The sequence below is a fragment of the Dryobates pubescens genome, chromosome 8 (genome assembly GCF_014839835.1).
Source record: "Dryobates pubescens isolate bDryPub1 chromosome 8, bDryPub1.pri, whole genome shotgun sequence".
Classification (NCBI taxonomy): domain Eukaryota; kingdom Metazoa; phylum Chordata; class Aves; order Piciformes; family Picidae; genus Dryobates; species Dryobates pubescens.
Window position 1 is genome coordinate 12,413,328 of NC_071619.1, and position 12,903 is coordinate 12,426,230.

A 12,903-nucleotide genomic window follows, 5' to 3' on the forward strand; every position below is an offset into this window, starting at 1 on the left:
CTGCACCGAGAGCACTCTGCATCCTTGGACATCAGCCCTCCACTTCCCACCGTTAAGTGCTGTGAGCATCCTGCATCCCCAGGCATCAGTGATCTGCTCCGGCCAGACAGTACTTCCAGTGTCCTGCATCCCTGGGCAGCAACTATCTGGTGCTGCAAGTGTCCTGCATCCTCGAGCATCAGCCCTCCAGCACTGTGAGAGTCCTGCAGCCACAGGCATTGGCTTCCGCTGGCTCCGCACAGGGGAGGAGACGAGGATTGACACAAGGATGGGAGGAAGAGAGTCAAACTCCCAGACCGCCCAGGCTGAGAGCTGCTCGCTCTAAAACTCAGCCTGGCAGTGAGCTGCTAGCTTGCACAGTGTGTCAAAGCCAGAAGAGAGTCTGGCATGTGGCAGCAGTGGGATTTCCCTGCTCCCAGAGCCAGCACAAGATGCTCTGCACAGACTGGCAACCACATCTCTTCCTGAAGTCATATTTTCCCAACTGCAGTCCCCTCTCCACATTGCATCCACACCCTGCACCAGCAGGATCTCAGCTCTGCATCCATCGAGGCTCTATTATCTCAGAAGCTTCATCTCTTATTAATGGGGAAGGAAGTGAACAAAAAGGCACCTGATGGAAATTACAGCTTTTGCTGCCTCGGGGGTGGGAAAGCAAGCACAGACATGACACAGCCAGGATCAGTCAGACTGCCCAGTCCCTGCCATTGCCTTAACAAGGAGCCTCAAGGCAAGGAGCTGGTATGAGGTAACCTCACCCTCTCCTTCCCAAAAGAACCGTCCCATCCAAACCAAATTCTCCCTGTCTGTTGTGCCAGCTATGCCTCTGCAAGGGGGCAGCAGCTCCCTAGCAGCCCCCCACACATTGCAACAGACAGTGCCCTGGGACAGGGAACAGGCGTCAGGGGATGCTGCACTCGTCACTGTAGGGCTGAGCTAGGTTTGGGGAGATCCTACAGCAAGGCACAACACATGGCACAGCAGGGGCTTGCAACCCTACAATAGTACATCCAAAAAGCCCTGGGTCAGGGAAGGGCTGCAAGGATGTGGATCCTGCCCAAGCCAGCAGAGGCAAAGCAGGCAAACAGAGACACAGATGTAGGGACAGTCAGTGAATCTACCACCCTAACTGAACCTACCTTCTGTGGACCACCTTTCCCCAGCCAAAAGCTCAGAAATTTGGGGTGCAAGTGGTGCCCAGTCCCCTCCTGCCACATCCCAGGGGCAGGTCAGGGGTTTAGGACCCTTTTCCTAAACTACAGTATCCAGGAGCTCCATTCCCAGATCAAACCCACAACACAAATATGCCAGGACAGTTTCTTGTGACCATCCTCTGTGTGATACAAGGCCAAATCCTGCAAATGCAGAGCTCATCTCGGCTCCACAGCCCCACTGAAGGGACTTCACGGCACAACACAGCCTAAACCAGGCACAGCACCCCAAAAGCCCGAGGGATATAGGAGAGGTGGCAGAACAGCCACAGGAGGGTGCCAGAGCCTACAGGACACGTCAGCAAACACAATCTGCAGATCCATCCCAAATCCACCATCCAGCATCCTGGCAGCAGGATCCCACATGGCCAAGAAGGTTGCTCCATCCCGAGCAGCTGGCAGACACAAGCAGAGTCCTGTGCAGGCCAGGAATGTTCACACATCTCCCCATCAGACCACGTACAGACCACCCTACTGCAGGGACAATGGTGGGAGAGAAGCGTCCAGTGCCTATGTCACCCACCCCATGTACCAGGCTTGGTTGCCAACCAACATCTCCTGTGCTACTACCAGTCTAGAACTGGAGAGTGATCTCTAAAGGAGCCCCAACCCTCCAGGCAGGCCCTTGGCTCTTCAGAGAGACCCTTGTGCACAGAAGCTTGTGGGGACCACATGGGACGAGTCCACCCTATCCTCTGCCCCTGCACTCAGCAACCCATAGCAGTACTTTGCCCCAGCAGCACACTGCATGGAGATGTGCACTAGCTGGCTCCCTGTCCCAGGGCTCCCTCTGAGCACACACTCCCTGGGCTGCCATCAGGGACTGCACATCTTGTCCCTGCAGCAGGGCAGAAAAACCTTTCAGCTCGCTGACTCACCTCCCGGCAGGACAAACAGAAATTCAGCAGAAATCAAAAGCAGGCCACAAAGCAGAGCTGTTGAGCCCACATTTACACAACCTTTCCAGCTGAAGAGCTTTCACCTGGGTCACAGCCAACTCAGGTACCACTGCAGGGTATACCCTGCCATCCTGTGCTTCTCCCATGAAGCAGACAGTGATCCCCCAGACCCAGACCCAGGCCCAGGGGAACTCCAGGCTGTAGAGTGCCTCACAGGTCAAAGCACTGCATCTCCCAAAGGGCTATTTTTGGCCAGCCTGTGTCCACAGAGCATCTGCCAGGCTCTTAAAGAAGACATGGCATTGCTGGAGGCACAGCAATGGGAAGGGAGAAGACCACAATTTCGGGATCTATATCCAGCTCTGTTCCCCCACATTCTCTGGCAAGAGGAGCAGCTACCCTACACTTCCCAGTGCCTAGACTGCACCGGGGACTGGCCTAGCTCCCTACTGTAGGGCATGAATGGCAAGTTGAGGGAGGCTGGAGAGTACCATTGTTCCCCACTTCCCTGACCCCAAGCCCGACTGCCTGCCTGCAGACTGCGCTGGGACAGCCTCCAGCTTAGATGAACGGGAGTCCCGCAATGTCTCTGGGGTGTCACAGCCCGGGTGGTGCTGCAAGTCTGACCCACAGTCCGTGCATGCCATGGGCTGACCCACGGTCCGTGCATGCCATGGGCTGCCTGACCCACGCTCCGACCCACAATCCACGTGTACCGCGGGCCAACGCACGGCTCTCGCGTGTCGCAGGCTGACTGAGCCACGGGCAGCGCGGCCCGTGCCTGCCCAGGTGCCGTTGCCGCTGCCTGACGCTAAGCGGAGCCCCCGTACAGCAGAGCAGCAGCGGCAGTGCCACGGCGGGGTGAGCCGGGGACATGGTTCATTCAGACGGCTGTGGCGGCCGATGGCACACGGGGGACAGCAGGGGACACGTGCGGTTGTGTCAGAGGGCGCAGGCAAACGCGGCCACCTGCGGAATGCCCTGAACGCCTGGGCAAGGGCACACAGAAACCGTGAAGGCCATCTCTACAAGGACATGCGGCAACCGTGCCCTGCTGGCCGTCCCTTGCCGGCTCAAGGGACAGCGACAGCACCACCAGGGAGGGGGACACGACACAGCTGTCCACACCAGAGCCACCGCTTCCTTCCTTGGCCCGGTCCTCTCCTCCTGAGGTGCCTTCTTGGCAGACACATCCTTCCTAAGCCACCAACATCTGGGCTTGTACCTGCCGTGGGAGCAGCAGGGAGCAGGGGAATTCACGCTGATTCCTGGCCATGAAATATTCATTAGCACAGGCAAAGAAGGAAATAAAAAAATAAAAGACAAGCAGAAGGGTGGGGAGCAGACACGGTGCTTGCAGGCAGCTCAGCGTGGCACAAACATGTCCACGGCATGGCTGGATCAACGTCTTCAGGGCTGCCACTTGCCTGTGGGTCCCCTTGCCTGTGCAAAGCCCACCCCACTGTCATGAACACTAGAACACCTCCAGAAAATTCAGGGTGGGAAGGATGCAAAGAGCCCAGGCTCGAGCCACCACTGAGGTCCACAGGGACTGGACAGCCACTCAGTCACCTTTGGCAGGGGGGTGGAGGGTACACACATCCCAGGAATGCCAGACCCGCTGCTGCCTGGGAGGAATGAGGCAGCAGCTGCCTGGAGGAAGGGCTCAGCAAGACTCATCCAGAGCTAGGGAAGGCTGAGGGATGAGCAGGGGGACATCCCAGCAGCAGGGACTGCAGTAGCCAGGAGCTACTGGTCCCAGAAACATGATGTCAGGGAGGGGGTGGTTTCGTGGGACTCAAACACAGCTGCCATGCACAGTGGAAGGCTTAACGCAGCCAGCCCTGTGTGTGAGTCCCACTGCTCCTCCTGTCTTCTCCCAGCCTTGGAGACCTGCAGCCTCTGGGACTCAGGGAATGCTGAAACGTGATGCCAGAGAAAATAAATAAGGCAGCTAATGAGGTGATTTGCATAGCTATTAGCAGGCAAGATTTGCAGCGGCTCTGACATGGGATGTGCTGTCACAGCAAAGCACAGCCTGGGGGGGCTCCGCTAGTGCTTACAGAGGGAAGCACACAGAACAACCTTGCTGCAAGGGGTCACCACAGGCACTCAGTAGCCCACTGTGCTAGGGAGGCAAGTGGGACAGAAGGAAGGCTCAGAACAGGGCAGATGGCCTGGGAGGAGCAGTGTCTTCAGCCCCAGTGTCTTCAGCAGGGCTCCGAGCCCTGCGACATACAGAGCATGGGACAGCACAGGGCTCCTACCTCGCTGAGGCACAGACTGCATCCAGAAAGGGCAAGCCTGCAAAGGCCAAGAGAGAACTGCCACAGCCCAGGCAGCCTCATGGGGCAACCCCACTGTGGCATAGCCAGCTGGGCTCCATTCACCTCCCCATTCAAAGCTAGATATTGCTGCCTGCATCCTTTGCCTCATCCTGTGAATCTGACCCCAAACACATCCCAGGACAAGCACAAATGCTTTCCTACTTCACCTTGTCTGCCAGCAAATCCAGGTTGCTCTGACTTGCAGCAGAATGTGACATTTTGGAACGTCGGGCTGTGCACTAATCCCAATGGCAGCACCATCTCTGCATCGTGGCTACTCTCATCCTTAGATGCTCAGTTTAGGGATACAGAATACAGAATTAACCAGGTTGGAAAAGACCCTTGAGATCATCAAGTCCAACCTATCACCCAACACCATCCAATCAACTAAACCATGGCACCACATGCCTTATCCAGTCTCTTTTTAAACACCTCCAGTGATGGTGACTCCACCACCTCCCTGGGCAGCCCATTCCAATGGCCAATCTCTCTTTCTGGGAAGAACTTCTTCCTAACATCCAGCCTAAACCTCCCCTGGTGCAGCTTGAGACTGTGACCTCTTGCTCTGTCACAGATTGCCTGGGAGAAGAGAAGTTGATCACTGTGCCACACCAGGCCAGAGGGCACTGACCACCCCGGTACCCCAGGGCAGCAGGGGGAAACATATTTGTTGCCTGTGGTGATGCTCCCAGATTCCCAACCTGCTCTGCTGGGATAAATGCTCTGTGAATTGGCCATGTGATGGAGAGGGGCAGCATGCAGGGCCACCCTCCTGCGGGCTGCCAGGGCACATCTGGCTTTGATCACGAACCTGCAACGACAGCTCAGCTTGTTCTCAGCCAATGGATCTTGTTAAAAAATGCATGTGGCATGATCCATCTGCTCAGGAAGGTGCTGCCAGGGAAGGAGCCTGGCCCAGTGCTGTGCACAGGTCCTGCAGCACTGACCTGCCAGCAGATGGCAAGCAGCAGGTGACCAGGCAGCAGCCTGGTTCTGGTGGCACCGGGCTGGGGCCTGGGACATGCCCCAGACAGCAGACTGAGCCTAGCTGTGGGCTCCAAAACACCCCTGCAGCGCAGGGAAAGGATCGGGTCACCCCCACCATCTGAGGGTATAGACAAGCAGAAAGACCCAGCAGATGGGTGGTCAGATGGATGGACAGACAGTCACAGGCTCCACCCACAACTTGGGTGACAGGTAAGGACTGGGGTTAGAGTCCCCCAGGGGATACTCTAGTGCATCCATCACCCCCCTTGCCGTGCAGTTCCCAGCACTCCAGGTTACCCTGAGGCACTAACTCCTCTCAAGCTATATTTTTTAATTCAGTTCTGCTAAATATTTCAGGGATTTACACAGAAAAGCTCTCTGTGCTCGGCAGCACGTCAGCCCCACTGGCAGCATGCAGGCAGTTACAGACACCTCGCGGCCAGGGCATGAATAATGCATCACCCCCACACACAGGTATGGAGGAGGGGACGAGGTAGGGGGGACAGGCTCCATCACCCTCCACCTAGGCTCCTGGGATGCATCCTGAGATGGTCCATGGCTTTGCAAAGTACATCTGCAAGGGTACATTTGCAGGGAAACCAAGACACAGGGAAGGGAAATGAGCAAGGAGCTGTGCCCAGCCTTGGTTATTAGGACTGGCACATCAAGTCGGCAGCAGTAAACAAAGACACTACAGCCTGCCTGGAGCAACCAGGGCCACTTCTGAGCTTGTTGGGTCTACAAAGCACAGTAGCACTGAGAACACCTAAGATATACTGGGCAGTGGTGCAGCATGGCCCCAGGACGTCCAAAGAGCACAGCCTCTGCAAGTGGGAACATCACTCATGCTGGGGCACAACACAGCCACAGCATCTCCTGATCCTGAACTGACAAGTTTTTGCCCTTCAGATGCTCACTTTGGTTCATGCCACCCCACAGGAATCAGCAGGGGTTTCCATCCCCAGCACATCACCTGGCATCCCCAGGCCTGTCCCTGCTCCCACTCCAAGCCTCCCCTGGGTCTCCTGAAATGCAAGACTGGGGGAAAATCTCAGCCTGGCCCCAAGCGATGGCAGCCCCCTGCTGCCACATCTGCTCCAGAGGAGGGCACGGCCCTCAGCAACCCTCCAGCCTTGCCATGCTCAACATCTTACCCCAAGCCACAGAGATGGTGACGAATTAACGAGCGCGGTGCAATCGCGCACAGGTTGGGCTCTGATAAATGGAGGACGGCACCAGGCTAATTTCCTTGCAATCAGCGCGCGCTCGGCCGCCGACAGCTCCATCTCGGCACAGTGACAGGAGGAAGCGCGGTGGGGGTGGGCTGAGATGCGACTGCAACGTGTGCAGGCCGCATGGGGCTGCCTGTGGGCCAGGCAGCAGGCACCCGCTGTCACCAAGCCAGAGGCTGCCAGGCTGAGTGGCAAGAGCTATTAGCACCAGGGCTTATCCGAGGGCTCTGGCACACACCGGCCACACAGCTGGGAGAGGAAGATAAGGTTCCCAGGGGATCCCAGGGAGGGGAAACTTACTTCAAACGCCAGGAATCTCCCCAAAAAAACGGACTTGGCTTGATGGCACCGAAAGTGTTTGCTGCTATTAATAACTCTGGCGCTGCAACAAGGCACCTGCTCCCCACCCCTGGCTTGGGCCCCTTTCCCTGCAGCAGCAAGGCAGGGAGGAAGAGCAAAACAGCATTAGATGTGAGGCTGAGGTTCTGACCCATGACTCTTCACTTGTTCCCATGCCAACAGCCCCTGGCACCGGCCTGAAACCCCAGGGTGTGTGGCAACCTGGGGGTTCACACTCACAGTCAGCTCTGCCCTCCAACAGCCCACCTGTACTTTTCTCCCCACGGCTGGGGCTGATGGAGCCCTAAGCCAGCACTAACTCTCTCCCTACCTGTACCCCAAGTGAAAGCTCAGCCTTCAGGCCCCTTGCTCCCTACCCCACAGGGCAGCAGGGCCGCCCACCCAGTATCTCTAGGGCACCTGCTCAGCCCACTGCCAGCCCAAAGGGGGCCCCTGAGTCTGCCTTTTAAAACTGACATTTTGGGGACAGGAAAGCTATTTTTGGTTGTTTCAGAGGCAGCATTTCCACCACGGTTTGTCTGCCGGTGCTGGAGGGAGGGATGCTCTCCCTGGGGGTGCCGTGGCAGGCGGCTCTGTGTTGGGCTGCGGTGCTCAGCACTAGCTCTGCACTGCTGGGTCAGCCTCACCCTCTTCACAGCCTACTCATTTCCTGGAACCAATGGGCCTAGGAGCAGGTGGGGAAAGGCAGGTTCCAATCTGGGCACAAGGGCTAGGAGCTCTGCACCAGGCAGAGGGGCTGGCTGGAAGCACAGAGCAGAGCCTGGGGACCATGCTCCCACTCAGGACATTGCCCCATCAAGAGGTTTTTCCCACACATCTTGGTGAGACACCTCTGCAAACGAGCACACAGTGCTGAGCAGCCCTCCCTCCCCCGGAGCCCCCTAGCACCTCGGTAGGAATAAACGTGTCCAACAATTACTCAAGGGAAGAGTCCAGCCTCCCAGTGCCAGACCTGCTGAGAGGCTCAGAAATAAATATGTTAATAATCAAATACCCATCCTGCGCCTGAGCTCACGAGAGGACTTTCAAGTCTAATTAGCAGCAGATTTGTACCACGGATGCCTGGGCTCGAGGGACAATCCACCGTAGTTCCCACGAAGAGGAGAGGCTCTGCTATAATTAGCCAGCAGCATCCCATCTGCAAGGATTACCTCTAAATCCCTCCCGTGCTCCAGGCTGGGGGACAAGCGAGACCCAGGTAAGCCGAGATGAGAGATACCCCCAGGCTTTGATCCTGCAAAGGAATCTGGAGCTGCAAATCCAGGGCAGGGAGGAGTGCAGGCACTGAGGGCAGGCAGCACACCTGGAGGAGAGGCACCCTGAGCCTGCAGCTTGCCCTCCATTCCCCTTCCTGCGTGCAACCCATACAAGCGCAGCGAGCGCCTCTGCCCACAGCACCTTGCCACAAAGCCTCAGAGTGCCCCCAAAACCACTCCATCCCCAGGCCAATCACTTCCAAGCCAGGCCTCTGAAAATGGAGGACATTTTACAGTCTACTTCGGCCACACAGTGTTGTATATCTCATTGTCAATGCAAAGAGCATCCCTCACCTTTCAGGACACCAACACCAAGCACAGCTTGCAATGGCCAGCAGTGGATGCTGGGCGCCCGGGGACGCAGCACTGCGAGGGAGGGGATCACATCTGCAAAGGGATCGAGTTTCTTGCCGCGGGCAAACACAAACCTGGGGGCTTGGCAACAGTTCGGGAATGTTTGTCAATCCCCGTCCGGGCTGGGCTGCCCTGCCGCAGCTTGGCAAAGCACTTTGTCTCGGGTTGATAGAAATCCCAGCAGGTCAGAACTCTCCCCAGTCCATCACAGCAGCACAGGCAGTGACCTGGGGAGCGCTCCCACTGCCCCTACCTGCATGTTTTTAAACAGGGCCACATCCTGCTCCAGAGGATGCCATAACAGACACCATTCCCAGTGCCACCGCATCTTGCGGGGTGGCTGAGATGAGAGAAAGGGGCATTCAGGGGAGCAAGACATGGGGGCAGCACCTGAAGGTACAACACTGCCAGTGCTCAAACTGAGACCAGCCTCCTGGGGAATGCACACAGTAGAGAGATGAGGGAGGAGATGGAGAGAGGGCAGAAGGGGCCACGTCTGCACTGAGGGACAGCTGAGGATGCAATGGTGAGCAGGAGCCCCAGGTCCAGGCCCATGGTGGGAGCAGCTGGCAGACACTGAGTTGGAGCTTGCTAACTGAGCAGCAGCTGCCAAGGACACTCATTTGCACCAGCTAATTGTGGGCAGAGGTGGCTGGCCTGGCAGTGGGCAACTTGCCCACAAGCTCCTACCAGCCAGGCACAGCTCTGAGATGAGGGGAGAATAAGACAGGGCAACAGCGTTTGCATCCAGGACACCTCCTCAGGGCTGGCCTGGAAATATCTGTGCCAGAGATGCTGTGCTCATCAGCAACAAAATCAGCACTCATCCCCCTCAGGGCCACACAGGTACCCCACATTCAACCATGCCGCCTCAGCCGAGGCACAGACCTCCCCATACAGCTCCTCTGCCAGCCTCCCCAGCACCACCAGGGTGTTTGTGCCAGCAAACAAGGGGTTACCAGCCCCTTGCTTCCCCAAGTTATTTAATTAAGCAGTGATAAAAGGCAAGACACATTATCCAGAGAGTGACGGCGGGTTGTAATTACAGCAGGGCAGGCTGAGAAAACAAACAGCACCAAGGGAGGCATGGGCAGCGTGGGCCTGGGGACTCGCCACGGTCCCTCACCACTCACATCCCTGCCTCAGGGCTGTGGCCCAGGGCAGAGGCAGGACTCTTGTGTCTGTGGGCAGCAGAGTGGGGAATGGCCCCACTGCCTTGATGGATGTGGTCTGAGAAGCTGCCCCTCTAGCTCACCCTGGGCTGGAGTGGCCCTGATCCTGGCCCCTTCCCTGGGGTGCTGGGTCTGGACCTGCCCCAGGGAGCAGCATGTTTTCAGGGAGTCGCTTTGAAATACTGAACACCATCTCCTCCTTCTCCATGCTGCCCCAGGGCAGTTCTTTGAAACCAAGGGGACTTGCTGCCCATTTGAGGCAAAGGGACAGAGTGCCCACCGGGATGTGGCACCTCAGAAGGGCTCTGCCTTCCCCCCCACGGAGCTGGTCACAGTGCTCATCTTCCAGATTTCTCCAGGCTTGGGTTTGAAAGTTCTGCCCCATTTCCTACACACAGCAAAGGGCAGAGGTGGGACATGGGGCATGGCCACGCTATAAGCAAGAAGCCCACAGTGCTCTCCTCACACAGCCACCAGCGTCACCCCCATGTCCCCCTTCAGGGATTGGTGGGAGTCATTGGGTACCACCACAGTCACAGCTGGAACACAACAGGACTGCTTGGTCCCATTGTGTGCTCTCAGGTCAGATACCACTGTCCTCTGCACAGCCCCCAGCCACATCCCTTTCCTTCACTAAATCCTCCTCCTCTCAGCCCAATCCTCTTAGGCTTCCCCTCTCCCATTGCAGCATCTTTAAATTAATGCCTGACCAAGCATGGGATAGAAGAAAATGAACCCTGGGCAGCAGGGCAGCCTCCACAATGCCTTGTAACGTTTAGAGCACTCTTCCCTGCTCTTCCCCAACTTGTCATGATGGGGAGAGACTGGATCTGCCACAACCACAGTGAAGATTACTCAAGCAAGGGCTCCCAGCACCCACAGGCTGAGCTGGTGGTGGGTAAGGACAGCCAGTCCTTGCTCCAGCCAGTCCCTCACTTGGGAGGTTCTGAGGTTCCCTGGAGGGAGTCCCAGCCATGCTTGGGTTATGCAGCCTGTGCATGGTTTGCTATTGCCAGCAGCCACACTTGCCTCGGACCTCGCTGTCAACAGCTCCAGAGCTTCCTTATCAAGCTGCAGGGCCCTGAACCATGCAGGGTCCTGCACATCACTCTGAGGCACCTCAGCGTCCTCAGCTCTGAAGACAGAAGTTGTGAGGGATTTGGCTGCTAGTGGGAAGTGCCTGGGGACTTCAGAGGAGCTGGAGCAGCATGTGGCAGGTGCAAGGCAAGGACACAGCAGGAATTACAGGCTCACAGGATGTTAGGGGTTGGAAGAGACCTCTGAAGATCATCGAGTCCAACCCCCTTGCCAGAGCAGGACCACAGAATCTAGCAGAGGTCACACAGGAACACATCCAGATGGGTCTTGAAAGTCTCCAGAGAAGGAGACTCCACAACCTCTCTGGGCAGCCTCTTCCAGTGCTCTGTGACCCTCACAGTGAAGAGTTCCTCCTCATGTTGAGGGGGAACCTCCTGTGCTGTAGTTTATATCCATTACCCCTTGTCCTATCACAGGATGCAACTGAGCAGAGCCTGTGCCTTCCCTCTTGACACTCAGCTCTCAGATATTTATAAACATTTATTAAATCCCCTCTCAGTCTTCTCTTCTCCAGACTAAAAAGCCCCAGGGCTCTCAGCCTCTCCTCACAGGGCAGTGCTCCAGTCCCTGAATCATCCTGGTAGACCTCCATTGGACTCTCTCAAGCAGATCCCTGTCCCTCTTGAACTGGGGAGACCAAAACTGGATGCAATATTCCAGGTGAGGTCTCACTAGGGCCGAGTAGAGAGGAAGGAGAACCTCCCTTGATCTGCTGGACACACTCCTCCTACTGCACCCCAGGATCCCATTGGCCCTCTGGGCCACGAGGGCGCACGGATGCAGGGCGCCACAACACACACCCTGATCAGTGCAGGGGATGCTTCTTGACCATGTCACCATGGAGCAATTAGGACAAGACCCTTCCAGAGGAGCTGTGCAAGGGCGAGCAGACACGAAGCTGTGGCAAACAGGTCCATCCCACCCAGCCCAGGGCCAGGCAGCACTGCATGGTTTTTGGGAAGATGCCTCAGGGAGCCAACACCATCGCAGCCTGTGGTCCAAGGGGACCACGACCTCAGCAAGCCTGGGGAGGCTCCCAGCCAGCAAATCTCATCAAGCTGCCCTCTCCCAGGACAGCAGGGGCCAGGGCCAGGGCCGGGGGGGAGCCCGGGCAAGGCACCACCCGCCAGAGCAGGGCTCCTGCCGATCCCGCGTTACACAACAAATTGTTCACCGTATTAATGACTTTGCGGCAAAGGGGGAACGAGATGAATGATCCCCGGTGCCGGCAGCGCCTCCCTGCGCACCGCACGGGCCCCGGCAGCCGCCGGCAAAGGGAGACCGGCGCGGGGCAGCGCGGGGCGCGGGGCAGCGCGGGGCACTGCAAGATGTGACTCCTGGAAGAAGAGCCGGGGGGAACGAAAGAGGCACTTAAGGGCAGAGCCCACCACTCAGCAGAGAGCTGAGATGTCCCCAGGGGATGCTGGGATCAGCTGCAAGTGCAGCATGTTGCAGCATGGCTCACTGCGCTGCCCGAGCCCTGCATCCATTTGCCAAGCTGTGCCGTGACCCCAAAACCTGGCACCACAAGCCATCCCTTCCTACTCCAGGGTCAGACAGGGTTGCTGAGATCCCATGCAGCTGCAGCCAGAGCTGGGAGCGCTGTGCCCTACCACCTCAACTCTGGCATGCCTCTAGGAGTACAGCATGGTGGGCAGCTGCCTGCCACAGCTCTTGAGACAGGAGTTTGGGGCAAAGGGGAGCTGCAGCACAGAGCCCAGTGCCTGACTCTCTCCTTTCTCTCTCACCACTGGGAGGCTTTGCTAAATCACATCATTAAAAATTCATCCATATTTCCTCCCAGAGTAAATCAAAAGCCATCAAGGGCCAGCCAGCCTAGCCAGCCACCTCCTGGGGACACCAGAGACAAGAAGAGACACACTGGGGACTTCAACAATCCACTGCCAAGTAGCCCCAGGAGGACCCTTGCAGTGACAGAGGGACAGGTGGATTTTTGCCTTTAAAGCCATTCAGGGTAAGCAATGCAATTTTTAAAGTCAGTCTAGG

At 57.2% G+C, this 12,903-nt stretch overlaps 1 protein-coding gene across 3 annotated transcripts in view; it reads right to left on the reverse strand.

Moving 5' to 3' along the window:
* KCNIP2 (potassium voltage-gated channel interacting protein 2) overlaps positions 1-12,903 on the reverse strand; it is a 43,632-nt gene that overhangs the window by 22,579 nt on the left and 8,150 nt on the right. The window lies entirely within an intron of this gene.